Raw genomic sequence first — 17,226 nt, 5'->3', positions numbered from 1 at the left:
GTATAAAGGAATGTGTGGATGTGGGTCTGATTTTATTTTACTTTATGATAAGAAGGAGTTGATTTTAATTAGTCTTCATATGAAGAGCTTTCAGGAAAAGAAAAAAAAAACATAAAGATAACCAAAGATTGAGTTTGCTTCTTCTCCTTTTAAGAAATGTTTGTCAATTTGTACATTTTGCTGTTCAACAGACAGTGCTACATTCAGGATTTCTTTTTACTATGACCAAAACCACCCCAAATGTACAGACAGTGACATTGGTGCTCTCTGTGGATGACTTCAAAGTCACATTTCTTCAATTTAAAAATGAATAGGTGAGCTTGCACTAAAGCTCTGCCAGCTTGCACTTTTAAATTGCTTCTGAGAATGAAATCGAACTCCCTCCGTCAATAACATCACCATTAATTACACAGATCCTGCTACTAGTACATAGGTTGGCAATTTTCCCAAGAATGCACAAATATGAACAGTTTTAGTTTTTCTTGCTTTTACTGGGTGTTCAGAGTTTAATGGATTTAACATCTTGCTTTGGTCAAAAGCAGGAGATACATTGAATAAGAGATTTCATTTTTATGCAATTGTTTTTCCTAACTATAACCACTTAAAAAGAAGATTACCAGTAGGAAAAAAAAAAGTTGTACAATATTGTATTAAAAGATATCTTCATATGGGCATCTGGAGCATAAGGGTAAACTTATTTTACATCTTTGATAATATGAACTAACCCCCTGCTGTTCCCAGCTAAGAACCAAACCAAGTTCATAATCCAAAGGTGTTGCAGTTATTCCCAAGGCCAAATACAGTTAGTTGTCTGTCATTTGAGGGCTGTAAAACTAAGGAAACTAACATCTGTTAGTGTTGGATATAAAAGGAGCGTAGCTATTCTTTAGAATTCATTTAGTATAGAGAAACGAAGCTAAATTCCAGCCTGAGTGAAATGAATTGTAAGTAATTTTTCCCATTAAATTGCAGGGCTTAGAATAATAAAGAATAATAAGTGCTGTTGCGAGCCCCACATAACATAAAAATCTCAGCACTTTGGCAGGAATTGGCTCTATAAGCATGCTTGTTTATCCTCAGGTACATAGTGTGCTTGACTCCTGATCATCTATAGGGACTTGACCCTGGCTTCAGTTCACTGTGATTTTTAAGCTTCATCTGATGGCAGAGAAAGAATGGGAATGGGAATGTTTTGATGTACAGGGAAACAGTTGAAGCTTGTGGCCTGGATTCATGTTTCTTTATCAGTTTTAGACAGATTGTATCTATTTTGATTGATTTTTCTTATGGGAAGGAAAATGGTTTTGCTTGAAGTATTTTTGGTGGCTTTGAACTCACTTTTTCAGCAGAGGAAAAGAAAAATTCTTCTAGAACTGGCTTTTGCATTTCTATTGAACCATGCATGAATTTCATCACAGAGAATCAGACAGGGAGAACCCTTAAAAGCCACAGAGCATTTATTCTTTAAAGGGGAATGCTATCAGAATTGTCCCCCAACTCAGTATAGGAAAGATGGCTTTCACAATGAGGTAAAGAGGTAGAAATGTTCTCAGGCCTTTGTTATGAATGCAGTGTTATAAGTACACAGGAAATTGAAAAATTAGAAAAATCAGAGAACTAAATGGATGGAAAAGGGTGAAGGCAAGATTCTTTTTATAGGAAATTCTTGCCAGTTATTTTGGAGAATATATTGGTGTTTGGAGTGAGATGACTCATTTTGTACTAAGATTTTGGGTAAAGCAGCTCTTTTCCTGGCCAACTCATATCTGACTCATTTACCACTAGTGAATAAGGGATAAAATGCTCCTGGCTAAGAACCATTGTAAGTATTTTTTGTTCAGTTTGGGGGGGGGGGGTGTGAGGGAGATGACAACACAGTGCAAACAGTCATTTCATTTTTATAACTCACTGATGGACCATGAAGAATAAATTATTAGAAAAAGGCTCAGGATTCATTTTGGGGATGATTGACTGAAGTACAGTTTTCAAAACATAATTTTCAGGTGGCAGAAGACTTGAGCAGGAACAAAATGGTGGGTCAGTTAAAAAAACAACAAAACAAAAATAAAGGACAAAAAACTAAGTGGGGTCAAGTTATATGTTCAAAAAAAATAGATAGGACTAGTCACATATAGCATATTGTTTAGAAGACAGAACTGTGATCTTAGTTTCTTTCTTGATTGTCAGGAGACTGTACCTTTAAAAGATTATAGTTTGCATTGTTCAGGTATCTATTTCAAATGCTTCTACTTTGAAAAGGTCAGTTCAATATTGAGGTTTATTCTTGGATACCAGTTCGGGCTCTGCTGAAAATCAAGAAAAAGTTTTCTCTGGCAATCAAGACTTCAGAATGATCAACTCTTAAGTTACCGGGAGCATATTTACACTCTAGAATTTCTGACTCTCTCGTTTTTTAATCAAAACAAAAACTGAAGGTTAGGTTTTCAAATGTCAGTTTATTGATTATAGTGTGAGTCACATTAGATTTTCTTTAATACAAGAGGATCTGGTTGTTTCTGAATCATTTCATCTTCAACTTTTGTCAACTTTTCTCATGAATGAGATGGTTTCAGTCATTATATGACACAGAAGCATGAGAAAAATATATGATTCTGAATCTGGCTATTTAATTAATTTTTATTGGAGTATGGTTGCTTTATAATGTTGTGTTAGCCTCCACTGCACAACCAAATGAATCAGCCATACACATGTAGATATCCCCTCCCTTTTGAACTGCCCTCCCATTTAGGTTACCACAGTGCGTTAGGTAGCGTTCCCTGTGCTGTACAGTATATTCCCATTGGCTATTTTGTTTTCTGAATAACTGTCTTATTCATGAATATTTTTTAAAAGTATAATAAGCTAGAAAATCCTGAGTATCATCCGCCTTAGCTTTGGATGGTCTATCAGTAGTGTCAAGGGCATTGATAACCCCATTTTCCTGTGTCTGGAGATTTATATAAAAATATAGACCAGTCTTAAATACACATTCGTGTCTAATAGAAATACAACTTTGTTTTCCATGCTTTAGGATTGTCTCTCCAAGGCTTCTGGAAGCTAAATGTTGCACTGATTTTTCAGGTCTCTGATTTTTCTCTCTGATACCATTATTGTGAGCACCTGTTTATCTAAACAGGCAAACATTCCAATATAAATTTTATTCTTAATTTTCATCCAGTGTCAACAATACCTTAGTTGAAAAGTGGACTGAGATTTGGAAGCTCCTGGTAAAAGAGAGGAGCTCCTTTATCTTCTTTTCCTCTTCCTCCTGGGACCATCATTTTATCCCTGTGTTCAGTGCCTAACATGTGGTCTTGGGGCATGTGTGAACTCTTAGTATGTTAGGGATTAAATCCAGTGTGTGATGTATTTCAGGGTTCCCTTCTGAACTGTTTACAAACAAGTGTTTAATTTGAAAAAAGAAACACAATGGACTAGAAGCATAAGTAAAATGAGATGCACGGTAACTTTAGCTTCCCATCATCCTCATCTTTCAGTCCTGTCTTCTTACCACTACAGAGGAAGAGTAGGTTGTGACTCTGGAATCAGCTTGCCAAGGTTCAGATCCCATCTCCATCTTAATAATTGTTGATCAGTGGCAAGTTACTTATCTCTCTGGGCTTTACTTTCTTTGTCTTTAAAATGAAGGGAAAATTTCAGAGGGTTTTGAGGATGAAATGAGACAATACATCTTAAGAATTTAACATAACACTTGACACAGAGTAAGTACTCAATATTAAGGTTGGCTTTTGTTATTTTTTTCTATCTTTTTCCCCGCTTGCTCAGTTTGCTCTTTTCTTTCCCTCCATTAATACATTGTTCATCATCCAGGGATCTATAATATTAGAAATAGAGAGGCTGTACCTGGGCATCTATATGTTTAACCGTTCATAGGTTAAATCAATAGTATAGTCATTAAAAATAAAAGATTGATAAATAATCACTAAGCAATAAATTCAGTTAACTAAGCTGTGATTAGCTGACTTAAAGAACTTTCACAATACCTAATACATTGTAGGTAATAAACAAATACTTATTGAATGAATGAGTCCAAGACAGACAACAAGACATTGTTAAAATGGTAACAGGACAATTTGTCAGGACAATTTGTAATGATACCTGAAGTTTCTTTGTCTCCTTGTCTCTATGTACTATGTTTTCTGAGGGAATCAGTGTTTTTATCTTTCACAAGAGTTTTCAAAATGTGTATTTTACATTTTTTCTTCCATAGTACTAATCGACAGGGTCCATTTTCAGATATGTTGGCTAACCAGAATCCATAGTACTCGTATCATAAAGATCGACTGACTGAGGATAAAGGTGATAAAGGTGGGAAGGGAAAGCAAAGTGTCTGAATGGAGAAAGGAATTGTCTCGGGTGAGGTGGAGGGGCTATGGGAGTGATGCTGACAGATTACAGATTTATTCCGCGACTTGCAGAATGAGGAGGGAGAAACTCCAGTTCATTTATTCTTTAAACATTTTCTGATTAGTTTTTATGTGCCAGACAAAGTGTTGGGAGTCAAGGTCACAAAGCTTCCGTGGAGTCTTCAGAATATCCACATACTTTGAGATTGTATTAGTTTTCTATTGCTATCTTAACCAAAAAATTACTTCGTGGCTCAAAATGACAAAAAAGGTCAGAAGGGTGACAAGTCTCTGGGCTAAAATATAGAGGTTGGCAAGATCTTTTCCTTTCTGGAGGCTCTAGGGAAGAAACTGTTTCCTTGCCTTTCCCAGTTTCTAGAGGCTGCCTGCATTCCTTGGTTCATGACCCCCTTCCTCTGTCTTCAAAGCCAGCAACTTTACATCTCTCTGACCTTTCTCCAGTCACATCTCTTTCTTCAGTCACATCACATCTCTCTCTGACTGAAAGAAAAAAGCTGGGAAAACTGGCTTAAAACCAGCAAAGTTTCTCTCCTTGTAAGGACTCTTATGATTAGATTGGACTCACCAGGATCATTTCTCTATCTCAAGGTCCTTAACCTTAATCATATCTACAAAGTCAGTTTGGCTACACAAGGTAACATTCACAACTTCCAGGGATTAGGACATGGACATCTTTGGGGGCTGTCATTCTTCCTACCACAGGATCAGACATGAACGACCAACTATTGTAAATGATAGGTCATTTGATAGACCGAGCTCCAGAATAAAAGAAGACCTAACATAGGCCAAGAACTGGGGAACAGATCACTGAGCCAGGGTAGAAAAATGGAGGATTTCAACTAGTAAATAAGAACAAAGGCATCCAAGATACAAAAAATAGCTTGAGCAAACGATCTATTTGTTTTTAATCTTATATTGGAGTATAGTTAACAATATTGTGTTAGTTTTAGATGCACAGCAAAGTGATTCAGTTATACATATAAATGTATCTATTGCTTTTCAAGCTCTTTTCCCATTTAGGTGATTACAGAATACTGAGTAGAGTTCCCTGTGCTATACAGTAGGTCCTTGTTGGTTATTTTAAATATAGCAGTGTGTACATGTCATTCCCAAACTCCCAGTCTATCCCTCCCTCTGCCCCTGCTTCCCCACCGCCCCCCAGTAACCATAAGTTCATTCCTGAAGTATGTCTGTTTCTGTATTGTAAATTAGTTCATTTGTATCATTTTTTAGATTCCACTATAAGTGATATCATATGATATTTGTCTTTCTGTCTGACTTACTTCACTTACTATGATAATCTCCAGGTCCATCCATGTTGCTGCAAATGGCACTATTTCATTCTTTTTATGGCTGAGTAACATTTCATTGTATATATGTACATCTGCTTTATACATTCTTTTGTTGATGGACATTCGGTTGCTTCCATTTCTTGGCTATTGTAAATAGTGCTGCAGTGAACACTGGGGTGCATGTATCTTTTCGAAGTATGGTTTTCTCCAGATATATCGCCAGGAGTGGGATTGCTGGATAACATGGTAGCTCTATTTTTAGTTTTTTAAGGAACCTCCATACTGTTCTCCATAGTGGCTGCACCAATTTACATTTCCAACAGCAGTGTAGGAAGGTTCCCTTTTCTTCACACCCTCTCCAGCATTTATTCCTTGTAGACTTTTTGATAATGGCCATACTGACTGGTGTGAGGTGATTTCTTATTGTAGTTTTGATTTGTATTGCTCTAATAATTCGTGATGTTGAGCATCTTTTCATGGGCCTCTTGGCCATCTGTATGTATTCTTTGGAGAAATGTCTATTTAGGTTTTCTGCAGATTTTTGGATTGGGTTGTTTGGAGGTTTTTTTGATATTGAGCCTCATGAGCTGTTTGTAAATTTTGGAGACTAATCCCTTGTCAGTCACATTGTTTGCAAATATTTTCTCCCATTCTTTGGGTTGTCTTTTCATTTTGTTTATGGTTTCCTTTGCTGTGCAAAAGCTTTTGAATTTAATTAGGTCCCATTTGTTTATTTTTGTTTTCATTTCCATTACTCTAGTAGGTGGATCAAAAAAGATCTTGCTGCGATTTATGTCAGAGTGTTCTGCCTATGTTTTCCTGTAAGAGTTTTATAGTGTTCAGTCTTACATTTAGGTCTTTAATCCATTTTGAGTTTATTTTTGTGTATGGTGTTAAAGAATGTTCTAATTTCATTTTTTTTACACTTTTCCTAGCACCATTTATTGAAGAGACTGTCTTTCCTCAATTATATACTCTTGCCTCCTTTGTTGTAGATTAATTGACCATAGGTACATAGTTCTGACTTGCATTTCCCTGATGATTAGAGATGTTGAGCATCTTTACACGTACCTTTTGGTCATCTATATGTCTTCTTTGGAAAAATGGCTATTCAGATCTTCTACCATTAAGGGCTATTGCGAATAAAGCTGCTATGAAGTTTCGTCATTGTGGAAAAAACACATAACATTTACCATCTGAACCATTTTTAAGTGTACAGTACAGCAGTGTTAACTATATGCCCATTGTCATGCAACACATCTCTAGGACTTCTTTGTCTGCAAAACTGAAACGCTATTAAACAACTTCCATTTTCCCCTCCCCCCAGCTCCTGGCAACCACCATTCTACTTTCTAAGAGTTTGAGTACCTTAGATACATCAAATAAGTGGAATCATGCAGTATTTGCCTTTTTGTGACTGGCTTACTTCATTTGGCAGAACGTTTTTTGTCAAGGCTTATCCCTGTTGTAGCATATGACAAAATTTCTACCTTTTTTATGGCTAATATTTCATTGTATGTGTATACCGCATTTCTTTATCCATTCATCTGACAATGGACATTTAGGTTGCCTCCACTTCTTGGCTATTGATGCTTCAATGACTATAAATGTGAAATTATCTCTTCAAGATCCTATTTTGAGTTATCTTGCATATATACCCAGAAGTGGAATTTCTGGATCATATGGTAATTCTATTTTTAATTTTTGGAGGAATCTAACTCTTTTATACAGGTTTTTACTTTGTGAACACAAGCACTCAGTTTTCTTTAATGTACACTGAGGAGTGGAGTTGCCAAGTTATAGGAAAGTTATATGTCTTACTTTATAAGAAAAACTTCCAAACTGCTTTCCAAAATGGCCATACCATTTTTCATTCCCACCATCAATGAATGACAGTTTTGTATCCTCACCTGCACTTTGTATAATTGGTCCTTATAGTTTTAGCCTTTCTAGTGGGTATGTAGTGATAGTCCATTGTGCTTTCAAATTTTCTCCCAAGAGCCATATTTATGTCCGGATCAGGTCTTCTTGGAACATACCCTCCCTTCCTTCTGTTTGGAATACTTAGCTTGTCTTCCTTCTCTTCTCACTGACCCTTCACTGACCTTCCCATTGTCTTCCAACTTACCTTTTAGATCTCATATCAAATATCACTTCCTCTTCTTGGACAATTTTCACTGACCCTCAATCCCAAAATTAGATCAGGTCCATCTGTTATACTGTATTATGTCTCCCTATATTTCCAGTACCTAGAACACAGCCAGGGTGCATCACGGACACTCAGTAATTATTTCTTCAATCAATCAGTGAAAACTTCAGTAATCTGGGGAATGCCAGCATTGGTGGAGATGTGGGGCTCTGGAGCTCTCATAGCTGTGGGAAGGTAAACTATGGCAGCATTCTGAAAAGCAGTTTACTACCATTTTTAGTATACACAAAACATATAACCTGGTAATCTTGCTCCCAGGAATGTATATTGAAGACATTCTCATCTAGGGTAATTAGAAGACATGTGCTAAGAAGTTCACTACAGCTTCTTCGTGGTGGGTAGAGAGGAGGAGTCAAACCCAGTGTGCATTATTGGAAGAACAAATGGTTACAATGGGATGAAGGTACACCATGGAGGAGATGACATGTAGCACTTGGCCACTACAGACTAGATAAACATAACTGCTTACAGTGATGTTTATGTAATAACTAACTACACTGGGTGAGAGAAGTAAGCAACAGAAATGATACATGTGTGTATAAAGATAAAATAAAAATACATGCTCATAAAACAATAACATATAGCTTTAAGGAGCACCCTATGAACAGATAACATACATAACAGGAATTAGCTCTCTGTTGCCTCCCTCTTGCGAGAGGACCGGAATCACAACTAACTGCTGAACAATCATCAACAGGAAGACACTGGAACTCACCAAAAAAGGTACTCCACATCCAAAGACGAAGGAGAAGCCACAATGAGACAGCAGGAGGGGTGCAATCACAATAAAATCAAATCCAAAACTGCTGGGGGGGTGACTCACCAACTGGAGAACACTAGTACCACAGAAGTCCACCCACTGGACTGAAGGTTCTGAGGCCCACGTTAGGCTTTCCAACCTAGGGGTCCAGCAACAGGAGGAGGAATTCCTAGAGAATCAAACCTTGAAGGCTAGCAGGATTTGACTGCAAGACTTCGACGGGACTGGGAGAAACAGAGACTACACTCTTGGAGGGCACACACAAAGTAGTGTGTGCATCGGGACCCAGGGGAAGGAGCAGTGACCCCATAGGAGACTGAACCAGATGTACCTGCTAGCATTGGAGGGTCTCCTACAGAGGCCAGGGGTGGCTGTCTCTCACCGTGAGGAAAAGAACACTGGCAGCAGAAGTTCTGGGAAGTACTCCTTGGGGTGAGCCCTCCCAGAGTCTGTCATTAGCCCCACCAAAGAGCCCAGGTAGGCTGCAGTGTTGGGTAACCTCAGGCCAAACAACCAACAGGGAAGGAACCCAGCCCCACCCATCAGCAGACAAACAGATTAAAGTTTTACTGAGCTCTGCCCACCAGAGCAACAGCCAGCTCTACCCACCATCAGTCCCTCCCATCAAGCCTCTTAGATAGTCTCATCCACCAGAGAGCAGACAGCAGAAGCAAGAAGAACTACAATCCTGAAGCCTGTGGAACAAAAACCACATTCACAGAATGATAGACAAGATGAAAATGCAGATGGCTATATACCAGATTAAGTAACAAGGTAAAACCCCAGAAAAATAATTAAATGAAGCGGAGATAGGCAACCTTCCAGAAAAAGAATTCAGAATAATGATAGTGAAGAGAATCCAGGACCTCGGAAAAAGAATGGAGGCAAAGATCGAGAAGATGCAAGAAATGTTTAACAAAGACCTAGAAGAATTAAAGAACAAACAAACAGAGATGAACAGTACAATAACTGAAATGAAAACTACACTAGAAGGAACCAATAGCAGAATAACTGAGGCAGAAGAATGGGTAAGTGACCTGGAAGACAGAATGGTAGAATTCACTGCTGCGGAACAGAATAAAGAAAAAAGAATGAAAAGAAATGAAGACAGCCTAAGACACCTCTGGGACAACATTAAACGCAACAACATTTGCATTATAAGGATCACAGAAGGAGAAGAGAGAGAGAAAGGACCCGAGAAAATATTTGAAGAGATTATATTGGAAAACTTCCCTAACATGGGAAAGGAAATAGCCACGCAAGTCCAGAAAGCACAGAGAGTCCCATACAGGATAAACCCAAGGAGAAACACACCGAGACACATAGTAATCAAATTGAAAAAAATCAAAGGCAAAGAAAACTTACTGAAAGCAGCAAGGGAAAAACAACAAATAACATACAAAGGAAAACCCATAAGGTTAACAGCTGATTTCTCAGCAGAAACTCTACAAGCCAGAAGGGAGTGGCATGACATATTTAAAGTGATGAAAGGGAAGAACCCACAACCAAGATCACCCACAAGGAGCTCATTCAGATTCGACAGAGAAATCAAAAGCTTTACAGACAAGCAAAAGCTAAGAGAATTCAGCACCACCAAAACAGCTCTACAACAAATGCTAAAGGAACATCCCTAAGTGGGAAACAAAAGAGAAGAAAAGGACCTACACAAACTAACCCAAAACAATTAAGAAAATGGTAATAGGAACATACGTATCAATAATTACCTTAAATGTGAATGGATTAAATGCTCCAACCAAAAGACACAGGCTTGCTGAATGGATACAAAAACAAGACCCATATATATACCGTCTACAAGAGACCCACCTCTTGTAGGGACACATACAGACTGAAAGTGAGGGGACAGAAAAAGTTATTCTATGCAAATGGAAATCAAAAGAAAGCTGGAGTAGCAATACTGATATCAGATAAAATAGACTTTAAAATAAAGAATGTTACAAGAGACAAGGAAGGACACTACATAATGATCAAGTGATCAATCCAAGAAGGAGATATAACAAGTATAAATATATATGCACCCAACATAGGAGCACCTAAATCCACAAGGCAACTGCTAACAGCGATAAAAGAGGAAATCGACAGTAACACAATAATAGTGGGGGATTTTAACACCTCACTTACACCAATGGACAGATCATCCAAACAGAAAATTAATAAGGAAACACAACCTTTAAATGACACAATAGGCCAGATAGATTTAATTGATATTTATAGGACATTCCATCCAAAAACAGCAGATTACACTTTCTTCTCAAGTGCACACGGAACGTTCTCCAGGATAGATCACATCGCGGGTCACAAATCAAGCCTCAGTAAATTTAAGAAAACTGAAATTGTATCAAGCATCTTTTCTGACCACAACACTATGAGATTAGAAATCAGTTACGGGAAAAAAACCGTAAAAAACACAAACATGTGGAGGCTAAACAACACATTACTAAATAACCAAGAGATCACAGAAAAATTCAAAGAGGAAATCAAAAAATACCTAGAGACAAATAACAATGAAAACACGACCATCCAAAACCCATGGGATGCAACAAAAGCAGTTCTAAGAGGGAAGTTTTTAGCAATACAGGCCTACCTCAAGAAACAAAAATCTAAAACAATCTAACCTTACACCTAAAGGAACTAGAGAAAGAAGAACAAACAAAACCCAATGTTAGCAGGAGGAAAGAAATCATAAAGATCAGAGTAGAAATACATGAAATAGAAACAAAGAAAACAATGGCAAAGATCATTAAAACTAAAAGCTGGTTGTTTGAGAAGATAAACAAAATTGATAAACAATTAGCCAGACTCATCAAGACAAAGAGGGAGAGGACTCACATCAATAAAATAAGAAATGAAAAAGAAGTTACAACAGACACCACAGAAATACAAAGCGTCCTAAGAGACTACTACAAGCAACTCTGTGCCAATAAAATGGACAACCTGGAAGAAATGGACAAATTCTTAGAAAGGTATAACCTTCCAAGACTGAACCAGGAAGAAATAGAAAATATGAACAGACCAATCACAAGTAATGAAATTGAAATTGTGATTAAAAATCTTCCAACAAACAAAAGTCCAGGACCAGATGGCTTCACAGGTGAATTCTATCAAACATTTAGACACGAGCTAACACCTATCCTTCTCAAACTCTTCCAAAAAATTGTGGAGGAGGGAACACTCCCAAACTCATTCTGTGAGGCCACCATCACCCTGATACCAAAACCAGACAAAGATACTACAAAAAAAAAAATTACAGACCAGTATCACTGATGAATATAGATGCAAAAATCCTCAACAAAATACTAGCAAACAGAATCCAACAACACGTTAAAAGAATCATACACCATGATCAAGTGGGATTTATCCCAGGGATGCAAGGATTCTTCAATATACGCAAATCAATCAGTGTGATACACCGTATTAACAAACTGAAGAATAAAAACCATATGATCATCTCAATAGATGCAGAAAAAGCTGTTGACAAAATTCAACACCCACTTATCATAAAAACTCTCCAGAAAGTGGGCATAGAGGGAACCTACCTCAACATAATAAAGGCCATATAAAACAAACCCCCAGCAAACATCATTCTCAATGGTGAAATGCTGAAAGCATTTTCTCTAAGATCAGGAACAAGACAAGGATATCCACTCTCACCACTATTATTCAACACAGTTTTGGAAGTCCTAGCCAGTCAGAGTCCTAGAGCCTACAGAAGTCCTAGTAGTCAGAGAAGAAAAAGAAATAAAAGGAATACGAATTGGAAAAGAAGAAGCAAAACTGTCACTGTTTGCAGATGACATGATACTATATATACAGAATCCTAAAGATGCCACCAGAAAACTACTAGAGCTAATCAATGAATTTGGTAAAGTTGCAGGATACAAAATTAACGCACAGAAATCTCTTGCATTCCTATACACTAATGATGGAAAATCTGAAAGCTAAATTAAGGAAACACTCCCATTTGCCACTGCAACAAAAAGAATAAAATACCTAGGAATAAACCTACCTAGGGAGACAAAAGACCTCATGCAGAAAACTATAAGACACTGATGAAAGAAATTAAAGGTGATACCAACAGATGGAGAGATATACCATGTTCCTGGATTGGAAGAATCAATATTGTGAAAATGACTATACTACCCAAAGCAATCTACAGATTCGAAGCAATCCCTATCAAATTACCAATGGCCTTGTTTACAGAACTAGAACAAAAAAACCTTAAAATTTGTATGGAGACACAAAAGACCCCGAATAGCCAAAGCAGTCTTGAGGGAAAAAACGGAGCTGGAGGAATCAGACTCCCTCACTTCAGCCTATACTAGAAAGCTACAGTAATCAAGACAATATGATACTGGCACAAAAACAGAAATATAGATCAATGGAACAGGATAGAAAGCCCAGAGATAAACCCACGCACCTATGGCCAAGTAATCTATGACAAAGGAGGCAAGGATATACAATGGAGAAAAGACAGGCTCTTCAATAAGTGGTGCTGCGAAAACTGGACAGCTACATGTAAAAGAATGAAATTAGAACACGCCCTAACACCATACACAGAAATAAACCCAAAATGGATTAGAGACCTAAATGTAAGACCGGACACTATCAAACTCTTACAGGAAAACATAGGAAGAACACTCTGACATAAATCCCAGCAAGATCTTTTTTGATCCATCTCCTAGAGTAATGGAAATAAAACCAAAAATAAACAAATGGGACCTAATGAAACTTAAAAGCTTTTGCAAAGCAAAGGAAACTACAAACAAGACAAAAAGACAACCCTCACAATGGGAGAAAATATTTGCAAACGCATCAACCAACAAAGGATTAATCTCCAAAATATATAAACAGCTCATGCAGCTCAATATTAAAAAAACAAACAAGTCAATCCAAAAATGGGCAGACCTAAATAGACATTTCTCCAAAGAAGACATACAGATGACCAAGAAGCACATGAAAAGCTGCTCAACATCACTATTAGAGAAATGCAAATCAAAACTACAATGAGGTATCACCTCACACCAGTCAGAATGGGCATCATCAGAAAATCTACAAACAACAAATGTTGGAGAAGGTGTGGACCAAAGGGAACCCTCTTGCACTGTTGGTGGGAATGTAAATTGATACAGCCACTATGGAGAAGAGTATGGAGGTTCCTTAAAAAATTAAAAATAGAATTACCATATGACCCAGCAATCCCACTCCTGGTCATATATCCAGAGAAAACCATAATTTAAAAAGACACATGTACCCCAATATTCATTGCAGCACTATTTACAATAGCCAGGTCATGGAAGCAACCTAAATGCCCATCAACAGATGACTGGATAAAGAAGATGTGGTACATATATACAATGGAATATTACTCAGCCATAAAAAGGAACGAAATTGGGTCATTTATAGAGGCATGGATGAATCTAGAGACTGTCATACAGAGTGAAGTAAGAAAGTGAAAAACAAATATCGAATATTAATGCATATATGTGTAACCTAGAAAAATGGTACAGATGAACTGGTTTGCAGGGCAGAAACTGAGATACAGATGTAGAGGACAAACGTATGGACACCAAGGGGGGAAAGCAGTGGGGGTGTGGGGTGGTGGTGGGATGAATTGGGAGATTCGGATTGACATATATACACTAATATGTATAAAATGGATAACTAATAACCTGCTGTATAAAATAAAATAAATAAAATTCAAAAAAAATTCCCCTCTGTGAAGCTATGAAACTAGAAAATAATCAATACTAAAAATTAAAATGTTTTCACTGAAAAAACAAACAAATAGGAATTAGATTGCTTGCCTTGGAGAAGGAAGAGGAAAGTATAGGGATTAAATTAAATCAATAAACCAAGAGGAAATGTGTCTTTAAAAATAATGTTGTTGGGCTTCCCTGGTGGCTCAGTGGTTTAGAGTCCGCCTGCCAATGCAGGGGACACGGGTTCGTGCCCCAGTCCGGGAAGATCCCACGTGCCGCAGAGCAGCTGGGCCCATGAGCCGTGGCCGCTGAGCCTGCGCGTCCGGAGCCTGTGCTCCACAACGGGAGAGTCCACAACAGTGAGAGGCCGGCATACCACAAAAAAAAATAAAATAAAAAATAATAATAGCATTAATATAAATTAACAGATACTGCTTTAAAAATCATAGGAAATGAAATACCCCTTTAAGGGAAAATACAAGAATATAATTTTATGTTATATCTTATCTCAAATTCTTTCTTTCTGCTTTTTATTTTTGCAAATTATCTAAACTACTATGACTGCTGGACCTAACTGATCCTTCCCTTAATATATGAAATCTTTGCCCTTCATCAGTAAAGGACCATCTGTGTTCACTTCTACTTGCTATAGCAGAAGTTTGTGTCTTTCAATCAGCTGAACTATTGTACTAAAATTTATCTTTGAATGTTTTATTTTACATTTATTCCTGACCTTCCTATGTCTCTACCTCACCTAACTGAAAAAGGAATTAAATCCAAATATTGAAGATTATCTCTCCCCTTCACCCAGCCCTTTCCACAGCTGTGTTTTTGTTAATCAAGATAACCTTGGTATCTGTCTATAAATGATTGAAGTGGGGAGCCCCCCACATTTCAAGAGTACTGCTTCTTACTCTTTCACCCAAAACAGCCATTAAAGGGTCATCCCTGACCAGTTCACTTTCTAAGTGTTTCATGAAGATGACTTCTTAAATTAACTTAAAAAAATATGTAGACATTTAACAGTTACCTAGGGACAGGGATTAAGTAAAGATAATACTAAATCCACTGAGAGCTATGGATATGAGAACACCCAGAGAGCAGGTCGTGGATTATTATTTCAGTTTTAAAGAGAAAACTGAGAATCTAGGGACGATGACTTGCTCAAAGTTAAATTTTAAAAATGGCAGAGTTGGGACCTAAATACATCTACCTTGTGAAATCTACCTTGAAATCCAGGATATTTTCCTACTTGCTATACTAGTAATAAAACTTCTGTGTTGCAAGACACTGAGAGATTTGGCTGGTTATGTGTATTTGTTTCATTAGAATGTGGCAGCAGTTAATTAACTATTTTCCAAAAAAGTGGTTAATATGAAATGACTTTGAGGGGAGGAAAGCAAAGAGAAGCATCTGATGGAAAGCTTTATATTGTACCTGAAAGTCCCCATGTTAGAAGAGAAGAAGTTCCATTTTGCAGTGAATGGTTTGTGCTAAGACACTTCGCTTACCTCCTCAAAGCCTAAGACGGATGTCTGGAGAATGCACAGACACTTACCACTGTCTCTGAAATTCCAGCCACAACTGAGTCCTGGATGTGGGGGGAAGATCATCTTGCTGTGGCTTTGGGTTAGAAGTAGGAAAATTCAGATGGAGGGAGTATCATCACCAAGACGGTAGAACAGGAGAACTGAGCCTCTCTCCCCACACAAAGACCTGCCAGGAGAGAGTAGGATGATATGTTCAAAGTGCTGAAAGAAAAAAACTGCCAACCGGACTACTTTACCTGGCAAGGTTTTCCTTTAGAAATTAAGGTGAGATAAAAAGACTTTCCCAAACAAAAAAAAAAGTTGAAGTAGTTCATCACCACAAGACTTTCCTTACAATAAGTGCTGAAAGGAGTCCTTCAAACTGAAAAGAAAGTACGATAACTACTAACATGAAAACATATGAAAATGTACAACACACTGGCAAAGGTAAGTATATAGTCAGATTCAGAATACTCTAATAGTATAATATGGTGATGTGTTAAACACTTAACTCTAGGATAAAGGTTAAAGGACAAAAGTATTTTAAATAGCTACAGCTACAGTAATTTGTTCATGGATACACAATATTAAAAAAAAAATCATGACATCAAAAACAAACTATAGGGCTTCCCTGGTGGCACAGTGGTTGAGAATCTGCCTGCCAATGCAGGGGACACGGGTTCGAGCCCTGGTCTGGGAAGATCCCACATGCCGTGAAGCAACTAGGCCCATGAGCCACAACTACTGAGCCTGCGTGTCTGGAGCTTGTGCTCCGCAACAAGAGAGGCTGCGACAGTGAGAGGCCTGTGCACCGCAATGAAGAGTAGCCCCCACTCGCCACAACTAGAGAAAGCCCTCGCACAGAAACAAAGACCCAACACAGCCAAAAATAAATAAATAAATAAAATTAAAAACAAAAAAAACAAACTATAACACACCATTGTAAAGCAATTATACCCCAATAAAGATGTTAAAAAAAATACTATAGACAGGAGGAGTAAAAGGGTAGAGTTTTGTATGCAATTAAAGTTAAGTTGTTGTCAGCTTAAAATTAGACTGTTATATCTATTAGATGTTTCAAGTAAGCCTCCGGGTAACCACAAAGCAAAAACCTATGGTAGGACTTCCCTGGTGGCGCAGTGGTTAAAAATCCCCCTGCCAATGCAGGGGACACGGGTTCAAGCCCTGGTCCGGGAAGATCCCACATGCTGCCGAGCAACTAAGCCCGTGCACCACAACTACTGAGCCTGGGCGCTAGAGCCCACGAGCCACAACTGCTGAGCCCACATGCTACAACTACTGAAGCCCGTGAGCCTAGAGCCTGTGTTCTG

At 37.9% G+C, this 17,226-nt stretch overlaps 1 protein-coding gene and 1 long non-coding RNA gene across 4 annotated transcripts in view; one reads left to right on the top strand and one right to left on the bottom strand.

The window, feature by feature from the left end:
- The window catches only part of LOC137228990 (uncharacterized), a 124,840-nt gene that overhangs the window by 6,328 nt on the left and 101,286 nt on the right, over positions 1-17,226 (bottom strand). For 2 of the 3 annotated variants that reach the window (XR_010945478.1, XR_010945479.1), the window contains exon 3: positions 15,925-16,082. This is a non-coding gene — a long non-coding RNA (uncharacterized lncRNA). Of the gene's footprint in view, positions 1-3,389; positions 3,636-15,924; positions 16,083-17,226 lie in introns of those variants that run through there. The other variant, XR_010945476.1, reaches the window with a different exon arrangement.
- HDAC9 (histone deacetylase 9) overlaps positions 1-17,226 on the top strand; it is a 581,469-nt gene that overhangs the window by 551,101 nt on the left and 13,142 nt on the right. The window lies entirely within an intron of this gene.

This window comes from Pseudorca crassidens, chromosome 8, assembly GCF_039906515.1.
Source record: "Pseudorca crassidens isolate mPseCra1 chromosome 8, mPseCra1.hap1, whole genome shotgun sequence".
NCBI lineage: Eukaryota > Metazoa > Chordata > Mammalia > Artiodactyla > Delphinidae > Pseudorca > Pseudorca crassidens.
Note: the sequence above shows the minus strand (reverse complement) of the source record. Positions and strands in the feature narration are given on the sequence as shown.